Consider the following 21,582-nt stretch of genomic DNA (forward strand, 5'->3'; position numbering starts at 1 on the left):
ATTGCAGTACATGTTGATAAGTTGCACTGCTCTTATACTTCAGTTTTACAATAAAAATGTACATTTTTTTCAGGAGAAAAGTGTAAAATTTGAAGAGATAATCAACTCAGAAATAGGAAAACTAAAAGAGTAACACAAAGTAAAAGAAAAGGAATTAGGGCACTATGGAGAGGTAGCACCCATACAAAAAAGACCATGGAATAAAGACAGTTCACACCTGTAACTTGAACTGAGAAATCATTAGGCAACAACTCTTAATCCGAGTCAACCACAGAGGCAATTTATGTCAGATCATCTGTACTCGGGCTCGAGAGGTTGGATTCAAGCTCATGGGACGAATGCATAGCCGTGTTATCCATGGTCGGCCTTCCCGGCCGATTAATCAGCGAAGCAGTGCTTGTTAGCATGGCGACAATTGTAGACATGGTTGGCCTGTCGCTGGGAATATCCTGGACAGAAAGAAGTCCAATCTGTATGCATCGTTTGAGCTCAGACAAGAGCTCAGGCTCAGACTCAGAAAGTGGCAATGATATTGTTGTGTCGAGAAGTTCTATAGTCTTGTTTTGTTCCCAGAGACCCCAAGCCTGCAAAAAAGAGATTTCCTTACTTTATTTTGAAAAATTGTGGAATCTTATATAATGTTCATAGTTCATCCCAAATGAAAATGGTTAATTATGTCAGCCAATATCGGATTTGGGTGCATTGATGCTCATTTAGGTCCACTAAAAGTTCAAGGTATTATACCTTTACCTTAGAAGCATTTGTATAGCTTACAATTTTTTTCTACTTTTGTGTGGCAATTTGTAACAATATGATATAAATAAATTCACGACAACATGGTTAAGAAACCGCAAACAAGACCGCGCTTACGTTCAAAAGTAGCCTCTGCATGCTGACATTCCTTTGCCCACTTAGTGTCTCCAAGAGGATAACTCCAAAGCCAGGCCCGTCGATGAGGGCGTGCGAAGTGAGCGATCGCACAGGGCCCCCAAAAAACGTGAAGGCCCCGATCGGTGAAAAAATAAGAGAAACCCTGGTTCGTACACCTGATCTGCGAGTGCCCGATGTAAACGGTTCAGCTGCGAAACGCCCCACGCGCCGAGAAACCAGGAAAATGGGTGCCTGCGCGGGCCCCATTTTACGTCGAGTCAAAGCGTCGCACTGCCCTAATCCAACAATTCACCCGATTGCCTCGCGCCGCCTTGAAAACCGATTAACCACGGTCCAATGGATCTGCGGCGAACCATTGTCGATGGCGGCCCCGAGGAAGAAAGAGATCTTGCCCTGAAATCTAGCGTCGTACATCATGATGGTGGAGCTGTACTCTTCTTCCATGATGGTATCCAGCTTTGTCGGCGGCCGCGGTGGCACTGCCCTGCCGGATCCAGAGGTAGCTAGGCTGCTGCCAAGTGCCAAGGAACAGCCTCCCGGAATATCTCCTCCCTCTTGCGCGAGCAGGACGACCTCTGGCCAGCGTTGTGCAACAGTTCGCCGCCGACATGGCCTCGTTCACACAGGCGTAAGTCCATGATCGTAGATTGGTAGTAGGTAACTTTCTGCTACCCTCCTACTAAGTACATGGATTACTTTTATTGTTAGTATTCCACGCTAAGCCTAAACTGGGATGTGGTCTTGTTTTTCAGTTTCAGAATTATTTCCGGATTATGGCGTCTCTATGATATTACTAGTTACAAAAACACTAGATATTTTCATCAATTTATCATATACTTTAGCTCGTCGAGCCATTGTACTAAATAAATATATTTAAAAAACACTACTCCCTCCGTCCGAAAAAACTTGTCCCAAGCTTTTCTCAAATGGATGTATCTATCATCAACTTGGTGCGAGATACATCACTTTGAGGGACAAGCTTTTTCAGACGGAGGGAGTAGATATTTTCATAAATATTGATGCTGCTGATCCGTAGAATATTACTATCGATTTAGTACAATCTATTTTATTTTGCACTAATACTCGGTATATTTCTAAACATGATCGAAATAAAACTAAGTTAAATAATTAAGTGCAACTATAATGTTTCTATCAGGTTCCGAAATTTAGGGGTCCATTTTGTATATCGCACCGGGGCCTCAAATTTCTGGAGACGGCCCAGTTGGTCCAAAGCTATAGACTTGCCTCTCATACTCTGGCGCTGCATATCCCCTTCATGAAAGTCAACAATGTGATATATATTTGGTTCTCATATTCCTCCTATTTCTTCTAGAAAAGATAAATTTTCTTACGGTGAAACAACGACTGTCTGATCAGGCCCTGTTTGATCAATGGCGAATAGCTTGGCAGTGCCGAAGTCTGCTATCTTAGCCTTCCATTCATCGTCTAGAAGAACATTGCCTGGTTTGAGATCCCTGTGGATTACACTCTCGCCTGATCCACCGTGAAGGTACGAGATACCATGCGCGATACCATGGATTATTTCAAGTCTCTTTGCCCAGTTCAATGAAGTACGAAGGCTAGGTGTGCCTGTTAGTACGAAATAAATTGATATGCGTTCCTGAATATACTTGCATCTCGTAGTCTACTCTAGTACAAGTGTACAACAACAACTAGAATTAAAGCAAAGGAATTTCGAACAAAAGTGAAGTAAGAGTGCAGGATGTGTTTTGAACGCAGGAATATTTCATGAGATAGTTGAACGTCCATAACACAATTGGAAAGAAAATTCTTTAGTTTCAGCGAGCAGCGAGTGTTAGACTATGTATAGCTTCTGTACCTATGTACGTATATGGTACATATTGTAACACAACCATTATATATAATGAGATAAGCCACCCCTAGAGGGTTGTGCTGGTTCCCCAAAACTTATTGTCTTACATGGTATCACGCTAGGTTACGATCGCTTCCGCTTCTAAACCCTAATACCCGCACCGCCGCCGCGCCACCGATCGCGCCGCCGCCATGTCGAGCGCCGCCACCACCGGTTCCACTGCTGCGGGCTTCCTCCCGGCCTCTCTTGCGGCTCTGCTCAACCTCCCGCTCGATGCCGTCTCTGTTCCGGCTCCGATCGGGACAAGGAGCATCGGCTCCGTCTTCTCCACGCCGCCGGCGCCCTCGCTTGGGCGTGACCTCGTGGTCCACACCGCGGCGCCGCCGTCCGCTGCGGACTCCGCAGGCGTCGTCCCGCCGCTCCTGCCGCAAGCGGATCACACTGCCCCGCTGGCGGGGTTGGCGGCGTCCGCCCCGGCCGCGGGCCTTGCGGCGTCCGCACCGGCCGCGAGCTTTGCGGCGCCCGCCGTGGCTGCGGTCCCGCCTCCTCCCGCATCGGCTTCGGTGCCTCCGGCTGCCTCCATGGTGTTTGCACCCCAGGCAGCCTCCTCGATGGGATTGTCTTCGCCGCCGCCGTTTCACTTCGGTCATCTCATCACCATCAAGCTCTCCGCCGACAACTATATCTTCTGGCGTGTGCAGGTTCTCCCGCTCTTGGGGAGTCACTACCTGCTAGGCTACGTCGACGGATCGCTTCCCTGCCCACCCGCGCTGGTAGACAGCGTGCATGGTCCGGTCTACAATCTGGCCCATCGCGTCTGGACGGGGCAGGACCAGGCGAACCTCTCCTCCATCCAGGGGTCGCTCTCGCCGGCAGTTGCCGGCCTTGTTGTCTTCGCGAAGACGTCTCATGAGGCCTGGACCATCCTTGAGCGCACCTTTGCAGCGCAGTCCCAGGCTCGTGTCTTTGCACTCCGTCGTCAGCTTGGAGAGTGTCAGAAGCTTGACTCCACTGCCACTGAGTTCTACAACAAGGTCAAGGGCCTCGCCGACACATTGGCCTCCATTGGACAGCCCCTCACCGACTCCGAGTTCAACTCGTTTATTGTCAATGGTCTTGATGAGGAGTATGATGCCTTAGTCGAGATCATCAACGAGCGGGGCAACTCGACACCCATGCTGGCACACGAGGTTTTCTCTCGGCTCCTTCTCACTGAGCAACGGGTCGAGACTCGCCGCACCAGGGGCACTGGCTCCCTCTCGGCCAACGCCGCCACCAAGGGTGGCCGCTCTTCTTCATCACCCCGGTCTCCCTTGGGGCTGCCACCGTCGCCCGCCTCGGCCCCCCCACCTACTGCGACCTTACCGGGGGCTGGCGGTCCACGTGTGTGTCAGCTTTGTGGCCGCGATGGGCACTGGGCCTCCAAGTGTCATAAGTGCTTCCAGCGAAGCTTCCTTGGTCTTGGCAATGACGGCAAAGATACACGCAACAATGCCCGTCAGGTCGCCATGGCTGATCGTCCCGCGCCGCAGAAGCAACAGGGACACACTCAGTCCTACTCCATCGATCCACACTGGTACATGGACTCTGGGGCGACAGAGCATCTAACCAGCGAGATGGGGAAGCTTCACACTCGTGAACCCTATCATGGCTCCGACAAGATCCACACCGCCAATGGAGCAGGTATGCACATCTCTCATATTGGTCAAGCATTTCTTCTCACTAGACATGCCAATAGGAGTCTTCAGCTACGCAATGTTCTTCGAGTTCCATCTGTGACCCGTAATCTTCTTTCAGTTCCTAAACTCACACGTGATAATAATGTGCTTTGTGAATTTCACCCTTTTGATCTTTTTATTAAGGATCGGGGCACGAGGGACATTCTTCTTAGTGGGCGGTTGTGCCAGGGCCTCTACCGTCTGGAGCATCCTGGTGTCGCTCGTGTTTTCAGTGGAGTTCGGGTCTCTCCGTCACAGTGGCATGCTCGTCTTGGTCACCCGGCCACACCTATTGTCCGTCATATTTTGCGTCGTCATGAGCTTCCTAGTTTGTCTAGTCATAAAGATGTAGCAGTGTGTGATGCTTGTCAGCAGGGGAAGAGTCATCAACTTCCTTTTTCGGAGTCCAGTCGTGAGGTGAAACATCCTTTAGAACTTGTGTTTTCAGATGTATGGGGTCCTGCTCAGACTTCTGTCAGTGGTCATAATTACTATATCAGTTTCGTTGATGCTTATAGTCGCTTTACCTGGCTTTACCTTATTAAACGCAAATCTGATGTGTTTGATATTTTTGTTCAGTTTCAAAAACATGTTGAACGTCTTCTCAAGCACAAAATTGTTCATGTCCAGTCAGACTGGGGGGGCGAGTATCGCAACCTCAACTCTTTCTTTCAGTCGCTTGGGATAGCTCATCGTTTAGCATGTCCACATACACATCAGCAGAATGGTTCAGTCGAACGTAAGCATCGTCATATTGTTGAAGCTGGTCTTACTCTTTTGGCCCATGCATCTGTTCCGTTTCGGTTTTGGAGTGATGCTTTCACCACTGCATGCTTTCTCATCAACCGTACTCCTACTCGTGTTTTAAACATGAAGACTCCCATTGAGGTTCTCCTTAATGAACAACCTGATTATACCTTTCTCAAGGTATTTGGGTGTGCTTGCTGGCCGCATCTTCGTCCATATAACAAGCGCAAGCTTGAGTTTCGTTCTAAGAAGTGTGTTTTTCTTGGCTATAGCTCTCTTCATAAAGGTTACAAATGTCTTCATGTTCCACTAATCGTGTCTATATATCTCGGGACGTCGTGTTTGATGAGCATGTTTTTCCCTTTGCCAACCTTCCTGTGTCCACTGTCGAACCACCATCCCTGCATTCATCCTCTGTTGCTTCTGACCAATTTGATGATGTTGCATACTCTCCTTTGCTGTTACCTAACCATGGTGCAGGAACCGGACGTGGAGCTCGTTTGGAGCTGTTGGAGGATTCACCATCATCATCGTCGTCTTCTGGTGGGCACGTCGATCGCCCTATGTTGCATGGCATCGATTCGCGTGCCCATGCATGGTCACCCGACGAGCCCGTCGCGCCGAGCATCTCCACTGCTCGGTCCGTTTCGCCAGCGGCCGCCGAGTCGCCCGCGGCTCGGCCCGTCACGCCGTCTTCGCCTGCGGCTCGGCCCGTCACGCCGTCTTCGCCCGCGGCTCGGGTCCTCACGTCGCCTTCATCAGCGGATCGGCCCGCGACACCGGCCGCGCCACGGCCCACTATGCCGAGCTCGCCATCGGCCCGGTCTGTGATGCCGGAGTCGCCAGCTGCTTCGTCTGCTCTGCCGGTTTCGCCGGTGGGTCGGCCTTCTTCGCCAACCGAGTCCGAGGCTACCGTGACTGGCTCCTCGTCACCGGCTGACTCGTCAACGTCGCCGTCCTCCAGCCCGTTGCAGGCTGCTCCGTCGACCTCGGTGGTTCCTGTGTCCCGACCACATACACGCAGTCGCAGTGGCATTTTCAAACCTAAGGAACGTAAGGATGGTACGGTTGCTTGGTTGGCTGCTTGTTTGGCTGCTGCTGTTGCGGATCCATCTTCTGAGCCTCGCTCATATCAGGCTGCCCTGCGCATTCCACATTGGCGAGAGGCTATGGAGCAGGAGTTTCATGCTCTTCTTCGTAACAAGACATGGACTCTCGTTCCTCCACCACCACGGGTAAATGTTATTGACTCAAAATGGGTATTCAAAGTGAAGAAGCATTCGGATGGATCTATTGAGCGTTACAAAGCGCGACTTGTTGCTCGCGGTTTTCGGCAGCGTCATGGTCTTGACTATGAGGACACCTTCAGTCCTGTCGTCAAGCCTACCACTATTCGGCTTCTTCTCTCCATTGCTGTTTCTCGTGGTTGGTCACTTCGTCAACTTGATGTGCAGAATGCTTTTCTACATGGATTTTTGGAGGAAGAGGTTTATATGAAACAGCCGCCTGGTTTCTCTGATCCTGATCGTCCTGACTATATCTGTCGTCTTTCCAAAGCACTATATGGTTTGAAGCAAGCTCCTCGTGCCTGGCATGCCCGCCTTGCCTCTGCCCTTCGTGCTCATGGGTTTGTGCCGTCTACTGCTGACACTTCGTTATTTCTTCTACAGAAGCCAGAAGTCACTATGTATCTTTTGGTATATGTCGATGATATTATCCTTGTCAGCTCTTCTCAGTATGCTGCTGATGCTCTTGTCTGCTCTCTTGGTGCTGATTTTGCGGTCAAAGATCTTGGGAAGCTTCACTACTTTCTTGGAGTTGAGGTCACTTCTCGTGCTACTGGTCTTGTCCTTACGCAGAAGAAGTACTCCTTGGAGTTGTTACAGAGAGCTGGCATGCTGAAGTGCAAACCGACCACCACACCCATGTCGTCTACCGACAAGATAACAGCTGTTGATGGTGAGCTTTTGTCTCCTGCGGATGCCACAGAGTACAGGAGCATTGTTGGTGGACTTCAGTACTTGACGATCACGAGACCAGATATCTCTTATGCTGTTAACAGGGTTTGTCAGTATCTTCAGGCTCCCAGAGATACTCATTGGGCTGCTGTTAAACGCATTCTTCGTTATGTTCAGTTCACCCTGACATTTGGTATGCATATTCGGCCGACTTCCTCTCGGGTCCTTTCGGCCTTCTCTGATGCAGATTGGGCTGGTAGCCCAGATGACAGGCGATCCACGGGGGGTTATGCAGTATTCTTTGGCTCTAATTTGATCGCCTGGAGTGCTCGGAAACAGGCTACTGTGTCACGTAGCAGTACTGAAGCTGAGTACAAGGCTGTGGCTAATGCTACTGCAGAGATTATTTGGGTGCAGTCTTTGCTTCAGGAGTTGGGTTTGTCTCAACCACATCCTCCTATTCTTTGGTGTGATAACATCGGTGCTACATACCTTTCTGCAAATCCAGTATTTCATGCCCGAATGAAATACATTGAAGTTGACTATCACTTTGTACGGGAACGTGTATCACAGAAGCAACTCCAGATCAAGTTTATCTCATCTAAGGATCAACTTGCAGACATCTTCACTAAGCCTTTACCGCTGCCACAGTTTGAGGCTTGTAGGCGCAATCTTACCCTTCTCAGTTCTTTAGAAAGTGGCTAAGATTGAGGGAGGGTGTTAGTATGTATAGCTTCTGTACCTATGTGCGTATATGGTACATATTGTAACACAACCATTATATATAATGAGATAAGCCACCCCTAGAGGGTTGTGCTGGTTCCCCAAAACTTATTGTCTTACAGCGAGTACCAAATATGTAGACGTTCAAGCTCTTGTTCTGCATGTATTCGTAAACTAGTATCCGCTCTTTTCCTTCATTGCAGTATGCGAGGAGACGAACGAGATTGTTGTGCCGGAGCCCGGCCATCACTTCAACTTCTCTAGCGAAATCTTTCTTTCCTTTTCTGGTGAGAGCCGACTGTTTAAGCCGCTTAACAGCAATCATTCTTCCGTCAGTGAGCTGGCCCTGGTGAATCAGCAAATTAGAGAAATTATTTATGAAGTGAGTCCTCAGTTTGTTGAGGGTTGTTCTCTATATGTCAATGTAACCATAACGAAATCCCCTCCACGCCCGCGCGAAGTGCACTTACGTCAATTCAAGACCAATTTTATTAAGTCACGCATAAAACGTCCAGTTGACATGATGTATGTCACGATGTCTAGAATGAGTAGTGGAGGAAGAGCGAAACGAGCCCCGTGTCGCTCCCCGCGAGCTAACCCTAGCCGTCGGTCGCCGCCGCACCTCCAGCCTTCCTCTTCCCGCCGCCGCCGGCGAGTGCCGCCGGGCAAAGCACGCGCTGTGTCAGCAGCGGCGGGTTTTCCTCCCTTGCAAGCGAGGCGGGCTGCGCGGGGCTGCTGCGCTTAGCGAAGGCGAGGGGCGCTGCGGCGTGTGACTGGGCGAGGGCTGGCGCTGCCCGGTGCGCCATGGCGGCGAGTGGCGGAGCGGGCGCCGCCGGCGAGAGGAGGTCACGGGTCCGACAGGCGCGAGGTCCCTGCGGTCGGTCGGGGCAGATCTGGCCTCTGCTGGCTTGTGGAAGGGTGAGGCAGGGGTGCCAGCGCGCGCGTCGTTGGCGCGAGGAGGCCTCTGACGCCATAGGAACGGGGTCGGCCGGCCAGATCTGGCCGTTAGCTCGCTCATGGCGGGATGGTTTGGCGCCGCGGGCCTGCTAGTCGGATGGCTGCGTTTCGCGCCTGGGTCGGCTGCGTTTTTGGCGTGTGGAGGCAGTAGCGGTGGAGTCGGGGTTGTTGGTGGTGTCTCTCCTTCAAGTGCGTACACGCCAGCTCCCTTGAGTGGTGGCGCCTTCCAGTTTGCTTGGGGCTTCACGAGGCTTGCGCAGACCAGATCCCGCACGAGCACTCTTGGCCTTGCGCGCGGTGGTGCGGATGGCACAATTTGGCTTGGATCCCGCCCAGTTCTGCGCGCTGCGGTGCGGACCGGCTATGTCCGGCTTTCCCTCTGCCTTCTTTGTGCGCTGCGGTGCAGAGGATCGCCCAGTTCTGCGCATGGAAATAGAGAATGGCCAGATCCGGCTTGGCTCGCCCAGGGTCTGCGAGTGGCTGTGTGGACCGGCTAGGTTGGCGTATGCTTGCCGAGTTTCTGCGTGCGGCTTCAACATACTCGTTATTGGTAGTGTTCGCATGCGGTTGTGATGCTCCGTGGCGCTGGTGGCCTCGGATCCTGGATTTGTTGGTGGAAGACTCGGCTCCGGATGAAAATCATGCATCGACATTGTCGTTGCCGGCGGTAGCGGCATCCACGGATGTCGTCGTCCTCCTTGGAGGTATCGTTGTGGAGCCGCTTGCCCTTCCTACCCAATGGCGTGAGATCTCCGGGTGAAAACCTAAGATCAGGCAGTGCCAGATCGGGTGACGGCGGTGTTCTCAACATCGTTTTCCTTCTTGGGGGCGTCACCTTGGAGAATTCCGACGATGGATCCGATGGTGTTCACGATTGATGGTAGAGTTTGGGTTCGTGGTGCTGCCGACAGGTCCTTTTTATTTCTTTTCTTTTCGCACTGTTTTTTAGTGCTTTCCTCCTCTGAGGATTCTTGTAACACCTTCTTCTATCAATGAATTTGGCAGTTCTCCTGCCAACATTCAACAAAAAGAATGAGTAGTGGAGGACTAACCTTATAAACAACGCCAAATCCACATTGACCAATAATGTTACTTTCGGAGAAATTTTCAGTGACATGGTTTATAGTAGCTAGATTAACCAAAGGGACGGCTCCCATAGATAGATTTTGAGGAATAGCGCCTGAAACAAGACAATTATGATTATTAAGTCCTTTTCAAATGGAATGATTAGTTTATCATTAAGTTTGAAACTGTCTTATATATATAACAAAATATTGGGTCTCATTATCTGGAAAAAAGTAAATATTAGGCTAGCTTCACTGGTAGAAAAAGGGCCTGTTGTCCCGGTTCTGGAACCGGGACTAAAGGGTCGGTACTAATGCCCTGTCCCTTTAGTCCCGGTTCAATCCAGAACCGGGACAGATGGGCCTCCACGTGGCCTGTGCGCGGAGCCCAGGCAGGAGACCCTTTGGTCCCGATTGGTGGCACCAACCGGAACCAATAGGCATCCACGCGTCAGCATTTCTGTGGCTGGGGTTTTTGTTTTTTTGAAGGGGGGGGGGGGGTTGGGGGTTTTGGGGGTTAATTTAGGTGTTTCATATATTGTGTTAGCTAGCTATAATTAATAGAGAGAAGTGTCCTCTTTTATGTCCGTGCTTGGTCGACGCTACGTACTATACATACGTATAGAGAGGACTAGACAGCTAGCAGCTAGTAAGCAAAGAGAAACAGAGATCGTCATGAACATATTGCATAAAGAAATGATATCGACCACTCTCCTTCTCGAGAGATTGGTCGAACAAAAGTTCTCGTATATCTTCGACACTACCGGCTCAATTCAAAATATCTTACAATATATCATACGGATCAGGGTCCAATGATTATCTTCACGATCACGGGTCAAGAAAGAATCCGCAATTCCTCTGAATTCTCGCATGCAGCTAGTGCAGAGTTCTTTCTGAACATCTAATAAGAAGGGGTCAATACATATATATATAATGAATGAAACTCAACACAATATGGTAATAAAAATTTGAATGTTGTTATTGTTGGAAATATGCCCTAGAGGCAATAATAAAAGTATTATTATTATATTTCCTTGTTCATGATAATTGTATTTTATTCATGCTATAACTGTATTATCCGGAAATCGTAATACACGTGTGAATACATAGACCACAATATGTCCCTAGTGAGCCTCTAGTTGACTAGCTCGTTGTGATCAACAGATAGTCATGGTTTCCTGGCTATGGACATTGGATGTCGTTGATAACGGGATCACATCATTAGGAGAATGATGTGATGGACAAGACCCAATCCTAAGACTAGCACAAAAGATCGTGTAGTTCATTTGCTAGAGCTTTGCCAATGTCAAGTATCTCTTCCTTCGACCATGAGAGCGTGTAACTCCTGGATACCGTAGGAGTGCTTTGGGTGTATCAAACGTCACAACGTAACTGGGTGACTATAAAGGTGCACTACAGGTATCTCCGAAAGTATCTATTGTTTTATGCGGATCGAGACTGGGATTTGTCACTCCGTGTAAACGGAGAGGTATCTCTGGGCCCACTCGGTAGGACATCATCATATGCGCAATGTGACCAAGGAGTTGATCACGGGATGATGTGTTACGGAACGAGTAAAGTGACTTGCCGGTAACGAAATTGAACAAGGTATTGGATACCGACGATCGAATCTCGGGCAAGTAACATACCGATAGACAAAGGGAATTGAATACGGGATTGATTAAGTCCTTGACATCGTGGTTCATCCGATGAGATCATCGTGGAACATGTGGGAGCCATCATGGGTATCCAGATCCCGCTGTTGGTTATTGACCGGAGAACGTCTCGGTCATGTCTACATGTCTCCCGAACCCGTAGGGTCTACACACTTAAGGTTCGATGACGCTAGGGTTATAAAGGAAGTTTGTATGTGGTTACCGAATGTTGTTCGGAGTCCCGGATGAGATCCCGGACGTCACGAGGAGTTCCGGAATGGTCCGGAGGTAAAGATTTATATATGGGAAGTCCTATTTTGGCCACCGGAAAATGTTCGGGATTTTTCGGTATTGTACCGGGAAGGTTCTAGAAGGTTACGGAGTGGGGCCCACCTGCATGGGGGACCCACATGGACGTGGGTAGTGGGGGCAAGGCCCCACACCCCTGGTCAAGGCGCACCAAGATCCCCCCTTAGAAGGAATAAGATCATATCCCGAAGGGATAAGATCAAGATCCCTAAAAAGGGGGGATAACAATCGGTGGGGAAGGAAATAATGAGATTTCTTTCCTCCCACCTTGGCCAACGCCCCAATGGACTTGGAGGGCAAGAAACCAGCCCCTCCACCCCTATATATAGTGGGGAGGCGCATGGGAGCTATAGACGAAGTTCTGGCACAGCCCTACCTCTCTTCCTACTCCTCCTCTCCCATGGTGCTTGGCAAAGCCCTGCTGGATTGCCACGCTCCTCCACCACCACCACGCCGTTGTGCTGCTGTTGGATGGAGTCTTCCTCAACCTCTCCCTCTCTCCTTGCTGGATCAAGGCGTGGGAGACGTCACCGGGCTGTACGTGTGTTGAACGCGGAGGTGTCGTGCGTTCGGCACTTGATCATCGGTGATTTGAATCACGACGAGTACGACTCCATCAACCCCGTTCACTTGAACGCTTCCGCTTAGCGATCTACAAGGGTATGTAGATGCACTCTCCTTTCTACTCGTTGCTGGTCTCTCCATAGATAGATCTTGGTGACACGTAGGAAAATTTTGAATTTCTGCTACGTTCCCCAACAGTGGCATCATGAGCTAGGTCTATTGCGTAGATTCTTTGCACGAGTAGAACACAAAGTAGTTGTGGGCGTTGATGTTGTTCAATATGCTTACCGTTACTAGTCCAATCTTGTTTCGACGGTATTGTGGGATGAAGCGGCCCGGACCAACCTTACACGTACTCTTACGTGAGACAGGTTCCACCGATTGACATGCACTTGGTGCATAAGGTGGCTAGCGGGTGCCAGTCTCTCCCACTTTAGTCGGAACGGATTCGATGAAAAGGGTCCTTATGAAGGGTAAATAGCAATTGGCATATCACGTTGTGGTTTTGCGTAGGTAAGAAACGTTCTTGCTAGAAACCCATAGCAGCCACGTAAAACATGCAACAACAATTAGAGGACGTCTAACTTGTTTTTGCAGGGTATGCTTTGTGATGTGATATGGCCAAGAAGAATGTGATGAATGATATGTGATGTATGAGATTGATCATGTTCTTGTAATAGGATTCACGACTTGCATGTCGATGAGTATGACAACCGGCAGGAGCCATAGGAGTTGTCTTTATTTATTGTATGACCTGCGTGTCATTGAACAACGCCATGTAATTACTTTACTTTATTGCTAACCGGTTAGCCATAGTAGTAGAAGTAATAGTTGGCGAGACAACTTCATGAAGACACGATGATGGAGATCATGATGATGGAGATCATGGTGTCATGCCGGTGACGATGATGATCATGGAGCCCCGAAGATGGAGATCAAAAGGAGCAAAATGATATTGGCCATATCATGTCACTATTTGATTGCATGTGATGTTTATCATGTTTATGCATCTTGTTTACTTAGGACGACGGTAGTAAATAAGATGATCCCTTACAAAATTTCAAGAAGTGTTCTCCCCTAACTGTGCACCGTTGCTACAGTTCGTCGCTTCTAAGCACCACGTGATGATCGGGTGTGATGGATTCTTACGTTCACATACAACGGGTGTAAGACAGTTTTACACAGCGAAAACACTTAGGGTTAACTTGACGAGCCTAGCATGTGCAGACATGGCCTCGGAACACGGAGACCGAAAGGTCGAGCATGAGTCGTATAGCAGATACGATCAACATGAAGATGTTCACCGATGATGACTAGTCCGTCTCACGTGATGATCGGACACGGCCTAGTTGACTCGGATCATGTAATCACTTAGATGACCAGAGGGATGTCTATCTGAGTGGGAGTTCATAAGATGAACTTAATTATCTTGAACATAGTCAAAAGACCTTTTGCAAATTATGTCGTAGCTCGCGCTTTAGTTCTACTGTTTTAGACATGTTCCTAGAGAAAATATAGTTGAAAGTTGATAGTAGCAATTATGCGGACAGTAGAAAGCTTATGTCCTTAATGCACTGCTCAGTGTGCTGAACCCCAAACGTCGTTTGTGGATGTTGCGAACATCGGACATACACGTTTTGATAACTACGTGATAGTTCAGTTAAACGGTTTAGAGTTGAGGCACTAAAGACGTTTTCGAAACGTCGCGGAACATATGAGATGTTTCGAGGGCTGAAATTGGGATTTCAGGCTCGTGCCCACGTCAAGAGGTATAAGACCTCCGACGATTTTCTTAGCCTGCAAACTAAGGGAGAAAAGCTCAATCGTTGAGCTTGTGCTCAGATTGTCTGAGTGCAACAATCACTTGAATCGAGTGGGAGTTGATCTTCCAGATGAGATAGTGATGTTTCCCCAAAGTCATTGCCACCAAGCTGCTAGAGCTTCGTGATGAACTATAACATATCAGGGATAGATATGATGATCCTTGAAATATTCATGATGTTTGACACCGCGAAAGTAGAAATCAAGAAGGAGCATCAATTGTTGATGGTTGGTGAAACCACTAGTTTCAAGAAGGGCAAGGGAACAAGGGATACTTCATGAAACGGCAATTCAGCTGCTGCTCTAGTGAAGAAACCCAAGGTTGAACCCAAACCCGAGACTAAGTGCTTCTGTAATAAGGGGAACAACCACTGGAGCAGCATTACCCTAGATACTTGGTAGATGAGAAGGCTGGCAAGGTCGATAGAAGTATATTGGATATACATTGTGTTGATGTGTACTTTACTAGTACTCCTAGTAGCACCAGGGTATTAGATACCGGTTCGGTTGCTAAGTGTTAGTAACTCGAAATAAAAGCTACGGGAATAAACGGAGACTAGCTAAAGGTGAGCTGACGATATGTGTTGGAAATGTTTCCAATGTTGATATGATCAAGCATCGCACGCTCCCTCTACCATCGAGATTGGTGTTAAAACCTGAATAATTGTTATTTGGTGTTTGCGTAGAGCATAGACATGATTGGATTATGACTATTGCAATACGGTTATTCATTTAAGGAGAATAATAGTTACTCTATTTATGTGAATAATACCTTCAGTGGTCTTGCACCTAAAAATGGTTTATTGAATCTCGATCGTGGTGATACACATTTTCATGCCAAAAGATAGTAATGATAGTACCACTTACTGGTGGCACTGCCATGTAAGTCATATTGGTTTAAAACGCATGAAGAAGCTCCATGTTGATGGATCTTTGGACTCACTCGTTTTTGAAAAGTTTGAGACATGCGAACCATGTCTATTGGTGTATACGCATGAAGAAACTCCATGCAGATGGATCGTTTGGACTCACTTGATTTTGAATCACTTGAGATATGCAAATCATACCACATGGGCAAGATGACTGAAAAGCCTCGTTTTCAGTAAGATGGAACAAGATAGCAACTTGTTGGAAGTAACACATTTTGATGTGTGCAGTCCAATGAGTGCTGAGGCATGCAGTGAATATCGTTATGTTCTTACTTCACAGATGATTCGAGTAGATGTTGAGAATATTTACTTGATGAAACACAAGTCTGAATTATTGAATGGTTCAAGTAATTTCAGAGTGAAGTAGAAGATCATTGTGACAAGAGGATAAAATGTCTATGATATGATCATAGAGATGAATATCTGAGTTACGAGTTTTGGCACACAATTAAGACATTGTGGAAATTGTTTCGCAATTAATACCGCCTGGAACACCATAGTGTGATGGTGTGTCCGAACATCATAGTTGCACCCTATTGGATATGGTGCGTACCATGATGTCTCTTATCGAATTACCACTATCGTTCATGGGTTAGGCATTAGAGACAACCACATTCACTTTAAATAGGGCACCACGTAATTCCGATGAGATGACACCGTATGAATTATGGTTTAGAGAAACCTAAGTTGTCGTTTCTTAAAAGTTTGGGGCTGCGACGCTTATATGAAAAAGTTTCAGGTTGATAAGCTCGAACCCAAAGCGGATAAAATGCATCTTCATAGGAAACCCAAAACAGTTGGGTATACCTCCTAATTCAGATCCGAAAGCAATATGGATTGTTTCTAGAATCGGGTCCTTTCTCGAGGAAAAGTTTCTCTCGAAAGAATTGAGTGGGAGGATGGTGGAGACTTGATGAGGTTATTGAACCGTCTCTTCAACTAGTGTGTGACAGGGCACAAGGAGTTGTTCCTGTGGCACCTACACCAATTGAAGTGGAAGCTTATGATATTGATCATGAAACTTCGGATCAAGTCACTCCCAAACCTCGTAGGATGACAAGGATGCGTACTACTTCAGAGTGGTACGTAATCCTGTCTTGAAGGTCATGTTGCTAGACAACAATGAACCTACGAGCTATGGAGAAGCGATGGTGGGCCCGGATTCCGATAAATGGCTTGAGGCCATAAAATCCGAGAGAGGATCCATGTATGAAAACAAAGTGTAGACTTTGGCAGAACGGCTCGATGGTCGTAAGGCTAATGAGTACAGATGGATTTCAAAAGGAAGACGGACAATGATGGTAAATGTCACCATTAAGAAAGCTCGACTTGTCGTTAAGATGTTTTCCGACAAGTTCAAGGAGTTGACTACGATGAGATTTTCTCACTCGTAGCGATGCTAAGAGTCTGTTGGAATTATATTAGCGATTACTGCATTATTTATGAAATCTTGCAGATAGGATGTCAAAACATTGTTTCCTCGACGATTTTAATGAGGAAAGGTTGTATGTGATACAACCGGAAGGTTTTGTCAATCCCGAAAGATGCTAATAAGTATGCAAAGCTCCAGCAATCCTTCTAAGGACTGGAGTGAGCATCTCGGAGTTGGAATGTATGCTTTGATGATGATCAAAAATTTTGGGTTTGTACAAAGTTTATGAGAAACTTGTATTTCCAAAGAAGTGAGTGGGAGCACTATAGAATTTCTGATGAGTATATGTTGTTGACATATTGTTGATCAGAAATGACGTAGAATTTCTGGAAAGCATATAGGGTTATTTTGAAAGTGTTTTTCAATGGAAAGCCTGGATTAAGCTACTTGAACATTGAGCATCAAGATCTATAAGGATAGATCAAAATGCTTAATAATACTTTCAAATGAGCACATACCTTGACATGATCTTGAAGGTGTTCAAGATGGACCAGTCAAAGAAGGAGTTCTTGCCTGAGTTGTAAGGTACGAAGTTAAGACTTAAAGCTCGACCACGGCAGAATAGAGAGAAAGGACGAAGGTCATCCCCTATGCTTAAGACGTAGGCTCTTCAGTATGCTATGCTGTGTACCGCACCTGAAGTGTGCCTTGCCATGAGTCAGTCAAGGGGTACAAGAGTGATCCAAGAATGGCTCACAGGACAGCGGTCAAAGTTATCCTTAGTAACTAGTGGACTAAGGAATTTTCTCGATTATGGAGGTGGTAAAAGAGTTCGTCGTAAAGGTTACGACGATGCAAGCTTGACACCTATCCGGATAGCTCTGAGTAGAGAGACCGGATACATATAATGGAGCAATAATTTAGAATAGCTCCAAGTAGAACAGTTGTTTGGAATAGCTCCAAATAGAGCGTGGTAGCTGCATCTAGGAGATGACATAGAGATTTGTAAAGCACACACGGATCTGAAAGGTTCAGACCCGTTGACTAAAACCTCTCTCACAAGCAACATGATCAAACATAAAACTCATTGAGTGTTAATCACATAGTGATGTGAACTAGACTACTGACTCTAGTAAACTCTTGGGTATTAGTCACATGGCGATGTGACCTGTGAGTGTTAATCACATGGCGATGTGAACTAGATTATTGACTCTAGTGCAAGTGGGAGACTGTTGGAAATATGCCCTAGAGGCAATAATAAAAGTATTATTATTATATTTCCTTGTTCATGATAATTGTCTTTTATTCATGCTATAACTGTATTATCCGGAAATCGTAATACACGTGTGAATACATAGACCACAATATGTCCCTAGTGAGCCTCTAGTTGACTAGCTCGTTGTGATCAACAGATAGTCATGGTTTCCTGGCTATGGACATTGGATGTCGTTGATAACGGGATCACATCATTAGGAGAATGATGTGATGGACAAGACCCAATCCTAAGACTAGCACAAAAGATCGTGTAGTTCATTTGCTAGAGCTTTGCCAATGTCAAGTATCTCTTCCTTCGACCATGAGAGCGTGTAACTCCTGGATACCGTAGGAGTGCTTTGGGTGTATCAAACGTCACAACGTAACTGGGTGACTATAAAGGTGCACTACAGGTATCTCCGAAAGTATCTATTGTTTTATGCGGATCGAGACTGGGATTTGTCACTCCGTGTAAACGGAGAGGTATCTCTGGGCCCACTCGGTAGGACATCATCATATGCGCAATGTGACCAAGGAGTTGATCACGGGATGATGTGTTACGGAACGAGTAAAGTGACTTGCCGGTAACGAGATTGAACAAGGTATTGGATACCGACGATCGAATCTCGGGCAAGTAACATACCGATAGACAAAGGGAATTGAATACGGGATTGATTAAGTCCTTGACATCGTGGTTCATCCGATGAGATCATCGTGGAACATGTGGGAGCCATCATGGGTATCCAGATCCCGCTGTTGGTTATTGACCGGAGAACGTCTCGGTCATGTCTACATGTCTCCCGAACCCGTAGGGTCTACACACTTAAGGTTCGATGACGCTAGGGTTATAAAGGAAGTTTGTATGTGGTTACCGAATGTTGTTCGGAGTCCCGGATGAGATCCCGGACGTCACGAGGAGTTCCGGAATGGTCCGGAGGTAAAGATTTATATATGGGAAGTCCTATTTTGGCCACCGGAAAATGTTCGGGATTTTTCGGTATTGTACCGGGAAGGTTCTAGAAGGTTACGGAGTGGGGCCCACCTGCATGGGGGGACCCACATGGACGTGGGTAGTGGGGGCAAGGCCCCACACCCCTGGTCAAGGCGCACCAAGATCCCCCCTTAGAAGGAATAAGATCATATCCCGAAGGGATAAGATCAAGATCCCTAAAAAGGGGGGATAACAATCGGTGGGGAAGGAAATAATGAGATTTCTTTCCTCCCACCTTGGCCAACGCCCCAATGGACTTGGAGGGCAAGAAACCAGCCCCTCCACCCCTATATATAGTGGGGAGGCGCATGGGAGCTATAGACGAAGTTCTGGCACAGCCCTACCTCTCTTCCTACTCCTCTCCCATGGTGCTTGGCGAAGCCCTGCTGGATTGCCACGCTCCTCCACCACCACCACGCCATTGTGCTGCTGTTGGATGGAGTCTTCCTCAACCTCTCCCTCTCTCCTTGCTGGATCAAGGCGTGGGAGACGTCACCGGGCTGTACGTGTGTTGAACACGGAGGTGTCGTGCGTTCGGCACTTGATCATCGGTGATTTGAATCACGACGAGTACGACTCCATCAACCCCGTTCACTTGAACGCTTCCGCTTAGCGATCTACAAGGGTATGTAGATGCACTCTCTTTCTACTCGTTGCTGGTCTCTCCATAGATAGATCTTGGTGACACGTAGGAAAATTTTGAATTTCTGCTACGTTCCCCAACAGTTATTTACGTACTTCATATTATTCTCAGTGTAGCCCCGCTCACAGGTCGTGTGACGGATGGACTCGCAAACGTAGTATCCACAGAAATCATTCCCTTGTTCCTGCCACAACCACTTTACAAGAAATAGAGGTCAATCAAACTGATAAGCAAGAATGCCAAATGGTATTGATGAAATTAGCGCTTGAATCACTAGTAGATGCGCGAAACATGCTACTATAGTACTTACTTTCGGGTGTCTAAATTGCAGCTCCTTCGGCAGTCTGGGAGCTTTTCTGGTGAATTTTCTCCAAACCCTGCCGGACAAAGAAAACAATTACTTGATATATCAGGAAATGAACAAAGTTGCTGATATGGTGGATAATGATCGATTTAACTTACTTCTCGAGTATTTGAGTCATGTCTGCATAGTCATGGGGATCTTTTCGTCTTGAGTCTAAGACAGTTACTAGTCCCTGCTCAAGCTTAATCTCTAGGAGAATATAGTGAAAACTGCACACGCATGCATAACTCATCAATTACATTACTATAACCTTGACTAATATATAAGGGAAACCGAATACGCACAAGATAGTAACACTCACTTGAAGTTGTAAGGAAAGAGTATTATATCTTTGTTTTCATTTATTACCAACGATCGTAGCAAGTTGGCCTCGGTAGCTGCGGCATGAAATTTAACCTGAGTTGCATCTATGAGATATGTGTTAATGAACCCAATATCACCGACTTGTCTTTTCTTCAATTCGGCGATCTTCAATCTGCATAATATAGTGAGGATGATTATAAATACATGCAATGAAAGGGCTGAGCTATATAGAGAGACTTAATGACATAAGTAGTACTACTTACAGACAGTAGCAGGCGACCGTTGTTTTATCGAGGGCCAATTGATTGAAAAACTGAAAGAACTCCTCAAATGGAACAGGAAACAGTTCAATTCCAACGAGGTCATGCTCCTTTTTAACTTTCACATACAAAGTACTCCTCCCCCAGAGTCTCTGCAGATTTTCAAGTACCAATCATGCAATCTTCGCATCGTTGATAGAGATCTTTCATCTTTGACGAGAGGCTTCCCGTACTCGTATCTTTGTATCTGCACCTCCATGAAATCATAATGTACATCGTCGGGCAGGTAATCGCCAAGATTGCTATAACCGTGCACCATCCTCGGATCTTTGGCGACGTTGTCGCTAGGCACCTTGAGCGGGGGGCACGATTGCTTCGCTTGTTCACCGAGCTGGGCAATTTGTTTCCCAGCTCGTCGTTGTTTCAGCCTTTGATCACTGACAGTACTTCCCGACTGCTCTGCTTCGGCAAATTCCTTTCCAATAATGCGCTCATTGTTTCCTTTCGGTGGAGACTTGGGTGGTTTTGTCAGGGCAGCCAGAGTGCGCTTCGCTTTCACCGGATCTACCTTCTCCTCCGGAGGTGGATGTTTCTTTGCTTTCACCCCTTCAAAGTAGTTCCTCACTTCTTCTTGTGCGATCTCGGCGTTCTCCTCCGGGGTCCTCTCATATGGTAACTTCTGTGGAGTTTTTAGAGAAGGACCAAATTTGTATTTCCTCCTGCCTCTGGCTGTACTGCTAGACGCCGGCCGAGCAGACGGAGCGGTTGTCTACTTTACTTGCTTACGAGGCGTAGGAGAAGGACTACGACGCGCCGGAGCAGCTGGAGTGGCGGCAGGTCTCTTCCGCCCTTGTTGACAAGGTGGAGAAGGAGGAGGCTGGCTTTTCGGGCGCGTCAGCGCAAGCGGAGAAGGAGGCGGAGTGCTGCCACGCGCTGGAGAAGGAGACGGTCGAGTGCCCTGATCGTCACTCGCCGGAGGAGGAGGCGGTGGAGGAGGCGAAGTGCCCTGACTCGTCAGAGGAGGAGGCGGTGGAGGAGGCGGAGTGCCCTGACTTGCCGGAGGAGGAGGAGGTGGAGGCGTCCAGTTCGGAAGGTTGATGAGCTCCTTCCGCCATAGGCATGGAGTCTTCAGAGCAGACCCCAGCCTAGTCTCCCCTTCACCGGTAGGGTGGTCAAGCTGGAGGTCCTCAAATCCCTCTGTTATTTCATCCACCATCACCCTAGC

General features: G+C 47.6%; 1 pseudogene; it reads right to left on the reverse strand.

Moving 5' to 3' along the window:
- Positions 1–281: 281 nt before the first annotated feature.
- LOC123191995 (G-type lectin S-receptor-like serine/threonine-protein kinase At4g27290) overlaps positions 282–21,582 on the reverse strand; it is a 33,243-nt pseudogene continuing 11,942 nt past the window's right edge.

Source organism: Triticum aestivum, chromosome 2A (assembly GCF_018294505.1).
Source record: "Triticum aestivum cultivar Chinese Spring chromosome 2A, IWGSC CS RefSeq v2.1, whole genome shotgun sequence".
In the NCBI taxonomy this organism is placed as follows: Eukaryota; Viridiplantae; Streptophyta; class Magnoliopsida; order Poales; family Poaceae; genus Triticum; species Triticum aestivum.